Raw genomic sequence first — 9,767 nt, forward strand, 5'->3', positions numbered from 1 at the left:
ACTGGCATAGGTCGTTGCCTCCAATGAGGACAGTGATCAGCTTCCAATCTTCCTTGAAATTAATTTTCTAGTGGCATATAAAATAAACAGATTGTGGCATCCATTGCTTAGGCATGCAGAGGTAACATTCACAAATGGGGCTAAACAGGTTACAGACGGCATGGCAGAACAGAGAAAGTAGGCATGCTGAGTTAAGATGGCAGAAGAAAAGCATCTGTCCAGGGGGGAAACGTGAAGTGTTTGCTAGTCTAGCTGCAATTCACCTTGGCTTTCGTAAGGAAATCTCCTTCAGCAGACAAGATCTTTCAGGGTAGCCAAGCATAGAAATGTGTCTGTGGCAGCAAGCGTGCCTAAATGAATGTTAGCTTCAGGACAGGGATGGACAGGAGAGATTTGCCAGCCATAGCTGAACACTGCAGGCAGCGTGGGGACAAAGAGATGTGGGAGTGGATGCTGGAGTGACTCATGGAGCTGTGGAACTGGAGCTGCTGGGGATCCCTGCCAGCTGGGCAAGTATTACCCCACAGCCAGGAGGGGCGAGGGGTGCCCCAGGGAACAGACAGCTGGATTAAAATAGAAGAGTCCAGGAGGCTGGTGACTTCACTGAGCTCATATAAGGGCAGCTGCAGCATCCACGTCACTGCAAGCTAACAATAGGCGCTGCTGAGAGCTGGATCTCATCAAAACATTTTGTAACGTTCAGTACAAAGAAAGGAATCAAAGGCAACTATTTTTAGTGGTGCATTTACATAACAAACATCTGTGAAAGGATCCCACAAATAGAGGAAGGTCCTGGGAATTACCCACAGGTCTGAATTCTCCTCCTTAACCAGCACTTTGCTCCAAAAGCCTTTCATAAGAGGCAAAGCGTGGCAGAGACTCCCCCCCTCCCCTTTTTTAAAGATGCATAAAAAGCAGTGAATAAAACAATGCTCTAGAGCCACGTACTATTTTATTGAAGAGCCATGCCAGCTCCCTTCACTCTGCCAAACAATCAGTAATGCAGAGTAACTGACAGTGGGACTAGCATGCAGCATCCATCAAGAGTGCTGGCACAGAGAGACACATGCTTTGACAAATCCTGCTTATTCAGTACCTTCCTTTCCCATTCAGCCTGAGCCAAGGAGCACCAGGCACTCCCATTCCCTTACAGGATGCTCTCTCTGAACCAACAGCTCATACCCAGTCATCTGCTCAAATTCAGCCAACATGTGGAGCAGGGCAGCCTTGGTTTTCTCCCAGATTGCCTCCCCCCACCCCAAACTGCAGCAGCAGCCACTGAATTAAAAGCAAATCACCTTTTTGGTGCCCTTTGTAGCCCTCAGCAAAGCTGGCACAGCAGGCTGGTCCACAACGCTAGATCCCCCACTAATTCCCTAAAAGCTTGTGGCGTGACAGGGATTCACCCAACCCTGAGGTTTCTGGCCACTGATTAATCACTTGCCTGTTCAGAACCAGAGTTTCAGTTGTCCCCCTTCCCAGTATTGCCATTTCCCAGACCCAAGAGTGAATAGTGTGATTCATGTTGGTCACCAGGTGCCTGCTCCAGCAATTTTACACTCAGCCTTTATGACCTCCACTTTCAATGCTACTGTTCAGCTAAGCAGTCCTGTGATCTCCCCAGAGGTTTCAGATCTCTCCTCTTCCTCCCACCATCGTTCCAACTCCTGGACGCACTGCACCCTGTATTAGTCTCTGCCTTGTGTGTTTGCATCTTACCTGCATGGATTTGTATAGGTAAATTATCATCTCCTAAAGGCTAATCGCCAGCACATTCATCTTGGGAAGCATACCAGAGACAAGGACACTGACTTTTCTTCCATCAGTAAAGCACTCTTCACTACTCAAGCATCCCATCAATTAAAGTCATCTCCCAGAGACCACGGGAGCACTGAGGGGTGGCCCAAGTTCCACTTACCGAGCTGCTTCTCATTAGCTCCACCAATTCACGTGCTTGGGCTGACATATTGCTAGAGAGAGAGGACAGAAGCATTTTAGATGCATGCTCTGAAAGCATGCATATCATAATCTTCTTGATCTCCAACTCCTCATTTCAGGGAATCTTAGGATCAGCAGAAATCAGTACAAGGAAAGTGATGCCTCAAAAGGATGAGCAAACATAGAAGGACCACGATCAGCAGCAGTTGCACAAGTGAATAATCTGATCTGAAAGGGCTTCAGCTAGGATGGCTGCCAAGTGGCAGGCAACTGGGATGAATTCTTCCCATCTCAGAGTTGGCTTCAGTGTATTTTGTTTGGAGAAAACCACTAATGCCCAGATGCACAGAGACATTTAGTTGCATAACTCCCTTCAAAATATAGTGGGGGAGTTTGGTGCTTACTCAGAAGCTGGGCACCTAACCAGCCTTCCTGATCTGGCCTTAAATTCCTACGGCTTGTCTTACGGCTGGAAGATATTGCTTACACAGTGGAACTGCCAGGCTGCAGAGTCCCAGTCCAGCTCTGGACAGGATGCAACGTCTATGGAGTGAAGCACAAACCATGCTGAGACACCAGCTGGAAACTTGAGCTCCTGATATACTAGCATGAGACTGTGCTTGAGCTAATAAGCCCTGCCTCTCTCCAGCAACTACACAAATGCGGTTACATTATTTGCACTTCCACAACCATACTGATTGCCCTGAGTCTTTGCTCAGGGCACCCATGAAGTATTTAGTAGCTGCACAGGCTTTGCTAGCTATCCTGAAACTCTCTTGCAGTAAATTTAATGACTGTTAAAGGTGTCACCGAAAGTCTTGGAAGCAAATTCCACGAGTATCTATAGAGCAGGCACAGCACATGCAATACAAACTCTTACACATTTTGGTTCTTAACAGACTAATAGAGTTTTTCTTCAGGAGGAGAAAGGAATTAATTCCCAGCTGCTCATTCTGTTCTTTTTCTTTGCACTGCAAACACGGATAGTTTTTAATGCCATTAGGATAGCAGTGGGCTTCTATTTGTTAGTTTGAGGCACATTTCCCAGAAATCAAGGAATAAATGAGAGATGCTCATGAATTTTTTCTCATTACAGATATGGCCTGACAGTGAATCAGGGACCCGCATACTGGAGGCTGGGCAGAAAAAGGTACTGGTAGAATAAGAAGCATAACTAAGGCATTGGCTCAGAAATTCTGGGCAGGGGTCAAATGAAGAAAGGAAGTTTCTCTCTATCCCTAATTTAGAAAAAGATACAAATAACCCCCCCAAATACTCAATTTTTAAAAATAATTAAAAAAAAAACAATTAAAAACATCAGATCACAGAAACATGCTCAGTACAAGTGGGTCGTTAGTATTAACTCAACCCTGACATGCGGATCAAAGATAATCTGCCAGACCATCAGTTCTCACGCCTTTGCCCTTTCTTGGTTGCGATTGTGCTTACCGCGCTGTGGCGCCTCTCTCTGCAACGTTCAATCCAGCTGTTTCCTTAGAGCTGCCAGTGGAGAAGCCAAAGAGGTTCGGATTGAATTTTTTCAAGATATCTTAAAAAGAGAAAACACAATGTTTAACCATCCACAGTACGACTGGCAGCGTTGCCTCCCGCAGAAGCGCAAGCCAATCGAGTGGTGAGAATATGGACCTGGGATATTTTCCCCTCATTCACTGTGACCTTACAGAAGCTATAGACACACCTGCCTTGGAGACCCTAGTTACTATCCAAACTTCAGCACTGCAACTATTTCTGCCAGGGTCTGGCAGCCCAGGAGATGCACAGGTCCTAGGCAACTCACTAGTCTTGAATTTGAGTGCCACGGTAATCACAGTTCCTTTCCTTCATGTACCAGGAGCAGGTGCTCCGAATATGGCACTTTACCTCCCACTCGTCCAGCTACCCATCAAGATAATAATATTTATTGCAGAGAAGTGAATTTTATTCACATTCCTAGATTTCACCGAAACCCTCAGTGGGGAAGCGTGATGTCTGAAAACTGTTATTGTTACTGTGTCTATAGTGCTGTCTGAAACCTCTTTATAAAGTCTCATTTATAATGCATAAATGAAATGCACCTTCTATTTTTCTTTAAACACAGCAATATGTGTGGTACAAGACAAAGCATATCAGATTTTATTACCAACAATGTCAGGTATTGTCAAACTGCTCTACAGCGTGGATCACATACAAATAGATGAACCATTATGAACCAAGTCCCCTCCAATTTATGGTCACACTGACCACTTAATGGTTTCTATGGCAACTACAGGGACCGATTACACAGAATACTAGGACAAGAAATTTATAGTATTTTTAGATTTTTTTTTTCAATGCAGTGTAGCAACTTGAAATCATCAGGAGGAACCATAACCTTGTCAACAACCCTCTCTAGATGGACTGCTAATTGTTTTATAACCCTTCATTTACCCACAGCCATTACAGTCAGTCACTGGAAAGCACACAATGAAATAAGGGAGGAGCAGGTCTGCCATGAAATTCTGTCACCTTCAGCACATCTACTCCTAATCATTTCTGTCAAAAGGACAATAAAATCACATGCAGGTCCTGTGATGTGGAGGGGCTGAATCAACTTTGCAGCTAGTCAGGTCAGTCTGGGTTTCAGCTGTGACTCACATGAACTGCTCATATCCACAATAGATGGGCATCCCCCACTGTTCGCAAGGAAAGCATGACCGTTTCCAGATGTTTCCTAGCATCCACTTAGACTACTTCCAGAGTAATAGTCGCCTTTTGCTTTTCTCAATTGATTTTCCAGGATACTCACTGGGTAAAGTAGTGTGGGTCTCCAGGGTCCCATCACCTCCAATACTACAAAGGGAAAGAACAAAATCACCAGTTAATCCTGCAACCATCTGTCTTATTGTCACCATATGTTGCTGTAGCAGCCCAGGAAGGGGGGAGAAAAAAAAAAAAAAGACTAACCTCAAACAGAAATAAAGAGATAAACCACAAGAATTCAGGGAAAGTACTGAAAGAAGACTTCACATTAAATCAAGCAGGACATCAGCTAAGATAGAAGCTATGCCTCCAGACTGGGAATAGAGCATACTGGGAGAACTGATTTTTCATATAGACATGCTGGGACGCCCAGCATAGAAAGGCATGTTTCCTCACCAAAGTTGCTCCACGTGACCTTGCGGAAACTACATTTGTGTACAGTTATGCATAGAAGACAGACTGCATTAAATGCTCATTAACCACCTATCTGGGATTCTGCAATGTTGATTATGAAAAGAGCCTCTGTCTCTACCATTGAAAACTTGTCTGTGTGCATAGCCAATACATGTTTATACATTTCTGTCAGCCCCTCCTGAAGACATCTATGCCTGCAGATACATATAAGGGGGGAAGAAAGGATGAAGAAAAGAATGTATACATGCGCACACGCTTATCAACCATACTTCTGCCCATATGAAGCATGCAGTTTCCTTCCACTCTAGCAAGGATATTGAGATTCACACCCACTCTGACATGTATTGTCTTTGTCCACTTTGCAATAGCAAAGACGTTTGGGACATCTTCGTTGAATATGCAAGCAGTGCTCTTGCCGTGTTCATGCCAATCCACACTCAGACTCTCTAGCATTAGAGACTGCATTTAATAATCACAGCAACAGCAGTATTTTGAATAAACTCCAGAGAGACTAGCAGGAGGCTGAAAGAATTCACTCGTATTAATAATCCAGTACTGTCAGACACACAGGACTATGCTTGTAGCAATCAGGTCTGGTTAAAAAAACAAAAGCAACAAAAATCCCACAAAAACAAACACAAAAAAACCCCACGAGAATCACTCCCTTTCTCTTCCAGTCCTGACTCCTCCAATCCTTACCCAGCAATACTTGCTCTCAGCATCCTACCCCTGCATTTACGTACTTAAGTATGTAACTACACAACCAGGTGACCCACACTTTTAAATGGACAAAAACAGAGAAAGAGAAAATTGAGCATTTTCACCTCCAGGAAAGTCCCCTCCAGTCTGTTTGTTCGTCAGTTGTTTTGGCTCCTACTGCAGTCTGGAAAGGATGGAAAGAATCATTTATAAAATACTAGAAGAAAAAAGTGCTACAAGTTTAAGTAAGACAGACATCGTGATTTGAAAGTGGTGAAGCATTTTGGTAACTTTACTCTGCATCCAGCCAAGCTTTTGCAATATCCTAGTTTTAGCATAAATGGTCCATGTCCTTATTCACCACCACACACTGGCCTCTGGGCAGCCCTGCATCTCCCATGCTTCAAATTCACGAGCTTCTCCTCATATACAAAAGCAGCTCATCTAGATAGTAGACCATGGAATGTCAGAGGAGATATAGTCCAGCCAGAGGGCATCAGACTGTAAGATCAAGGACATAAGGCTTTAAAACTACTACTACTAATATTGTTTCAGCAAGCAACGCAATGAGACCCAGATTAACATCAACAGCTTTGTATTTGTTTGGATTTTTCCAATGGAAAATGCTTCATCCTGGCATTTCCTGAAGAAAGCTGATTTTGAGAGACTTAATAATCCAGGAAAAAAAAAACCCAAACAAAAAACCACTGATGAAAAATTCCCAGCCAGTTTTAGCTGTAAATAAATCAGTAGAGGAGCTGCTTTTTAATCTGCCAAGAAAACAAATCTTTGGTATAAAATCCACTTTTCCTCTGCTGGACCCAGTCTGCTAGTCTAACACACGGACTTGATGAGGTATAGGCAGGATTTTTTTTGCTAATACAGATAAGGATGTTGGCATATCTATTGCTTTCACTGTGCATTGATGCTAAGAAGTCAGACAGATGCATTCTAGCCAGTGACATGACTAAATTGCTCAATGTTTCATTAATCTCCAACTGCATCTAGACTGAGAACAGCCTTCCTGCAGTATGAACTTCAATAACTTTGAAAAATAAATAAATAAATAAAGCCATCAGAACAAAGAAGTTTGTGTGAATTTGAGTAACTCACAGGACTGGGACAGATCTCTGGCAAGGTCAGCACCCTGACTCGCGTTCAGGACAGCAATCATGAAAATGGGTTCTTCCATAACTTTATAATTTCTTAGCGGTTGCACTTAATCTTGTATTCTTCAAAAAGCCATGGTATCAATTCAGCCATAAACACTGACTGCATTCAGGGCTCTTGTGGGAAATACCAGGAGGAAAATCAAAGCCTTAGTGGACCAAGGCAGATCTTTTCTGCTGCAGTCCCTCTGTGCCAGGGATGGTTAGGCAGTACAAAGCGTGCACTGCTGCTGGCTATACTGCACTTTGTGTGCGTGTGTGTGCTTGTGAGGGTGTGTGCGTACGCATGCAAGAGAAACACTGTCAGCAATAAATCCCTTAATAAAAACCCCAGTCATATCTCGCTGTGGCAATAGCAACTAATAGGAACTGCATGAATAATGGCAGTATGAAAACTGTCTTGCTCAGCTCTTGAGACAGGGATGTCAAGCATCAGAGTTATGGCTAGGGCTCTCTGAGACATTTTATGTAATAAAAGAATTAAAATTTTAAAAAGAAGAGATGTGTGCTAGTGCACATGTCTAGGACTAGATGTGGGGGAGGAAATCAAGCAATTAATTTTAAGAGTCATGGCGATGGATAGGAGGGAGACTTGCAGGGTCATTACTGAGGTCTTCTAAGAAAAGCTCAAAGCTCAGTGGGAGGGGGGAAAGCCAGGATTATATCAGGTCAAGCAAAATCAGTTTCAGAGCTAATGAGGAGGTGAAGACATGCACACCTGCCTATAGATAAGCCTGATCATTTAAGGGCTTCAGTCCCTTCAGCTCCCTCTGAATTCTACGGGAGCTGAAGCTGCTAGAATGAGCACCGGTTTAGCTCAGGAGTTAAAATTCATGGGAACTGTTGACACGAATGTTTGCTTTCATCCCATGCCAGAACAAATCTGTAGTGCTGTGTAATTCTGGAACTTTTTCTCAGAAAACTCCAGTGCAGATCTGCAGTATTCCCTGCTATTCTTTTCTTTGCCCACTCTTTTCTTTTCAGTTCACATTTCTTGGTACATGAAATACATCAGAGTTTTAACTGGAAGTGCCTAAACCAGGAAGCAACATCTGAAAGCAAAATTCTGAAATACAGAAGTGTCAGAATTATCTCAAGTGAGAAGCACTTCATTCTGCAATCAATTATTTCCATAGGAATTTTCATCAAAATTTCTCATTGCATGAAAAATGCTAATTGCTTGCTCTTGTTTTTATGTCAGAAAAGTCTATTCTTATAAGGCAGACATTTCCCTTTTCAAAAACACTTGAATAAACTGTGTACAATAGAGAATGTGATCCCATTTCTGTTCTGGCCTGAATTATTCATTACTGGATTACACAATTGCCAGTGTCACTCATATCCCTTCAGGCTATTTCTTTGCAAAGGGACACAGGTAGATGAGTTTTGCTTTGCCAAGCCAAAGCAATTTGCTTTCTATCTGATGATGCCTAACACAACCACATCTAGGAAGAAATCAACAATTGCTCTTCTCATTCTATACTTGGGAACACAACAGTACTCACAGTCAGGGAATCTCCCAGCGCTCCTATGACTTTGATGTCAGCAGGTTGTAGCTTATGTACTAAAAAACAGTAGAAGAAAAAAAGCAGGATTATTGACAACTGACACAAAATACTGTTTAACAAAATAAAGATCCAAGTCTTTGGTTCCAACCTGATGGTATTTTTACAGACTTCTAGGAGGAAGTCTATGAGGAGAACAAGCCTCAAGTTCTGTGTGTCAGCTAGGCAAAAGGCCTAGCTTGCAACAGTGTATTCAACTAACAAGGAAATAAATGGACCTTAAAACAGCTTAGGACAAAAAAATGAAAACAGATTAGATATGTTTAGGGATGCATATATTCAATCTCTTTGAATTGGTTTAGATGTTCAGGTCATAGATCAATACTTCCCATTAGCAATCTCCCCGTAAAGCCTTCCACTACATGCAGCGCTCCTACTTGTAGCGCTGCTTATCAGAGTAGGCTCACCATGTAGGTCAAACTTGCTGAGCCACTAACCTACCTAGGCAATTTTAATGTGCCATGTTGCTGTATATGATATATATGATAAATGATAAATGTGATCATATTTATCCACAGAGAGCACACCTGCTGTGTTGCAGAACATGCTGTGTATGGCAAGACAGACTTTCTTCCCTCACTGCTAAATACATCAGCTTTTGTTTCCTTTCCATCTAGGATTTGCAACTTCAAGATCTTACTGTTTTTAAAAACAAAAGGTGAAATCTTTCCTATTTGTGATTTTAACTTATGAGTTCTTTCTCACCTGATGTTGGGACATGATTGGATGGAGTCTGTTCAGGACATGACAGGTCACTGCCCCAATTCTGAAATGGCAAGTTACAAAATTGGGTCACCTTATGGTTAGAAGATAATATGGAATTCACATATGGTTTAATTGTACAGTGAAAGGCAAAAACAAATTAAGACATACATCCTAGGTTGGTGCCTATATAGCTCAACAGTCCTTTCCTCTTCTTTGTGGAATGCTGTCCAAGTATTAATTAGTTTTGGTGACATTTTCTAGCTAAAACATAACATTTTTGCAAAGGCAAAACATTTCATCTAGAAATATTGCTTATGACAAAGTTCCATAAGGAGGATAATTTTTTCCCCTCCTCTCCAGCCTGGAGATTTTGTCCATGACCTAGAAGGTGGGGTCTTCAGGTTTGAAGTCCTGCTCTGTCTCAAGAGACATCAGATGTAAAACCAAACCAAACAAAAATCAACAATAAAACCCTCTGCAAAGTTCTAATATTATATTAATGTATCATATTATATTATTATTATTTCCCATGTACCTC

The sequence above is a fragment of the Fulmarus glacialis genome, unplaced genomic scaffold (genome assembly GCF_000690835.1).
Source record: "Fulmarus glacialis isolate BGI_N327 unplaced genomic scaffold, ASM69083v1 scaffold24288, whole genome shotgun sequence".
NCBI lineage: Eukaryota > Metazoa > Chordata > Aves > Procellariiformes > Procellariidae > Fulmarus > Fulmarus glacialis.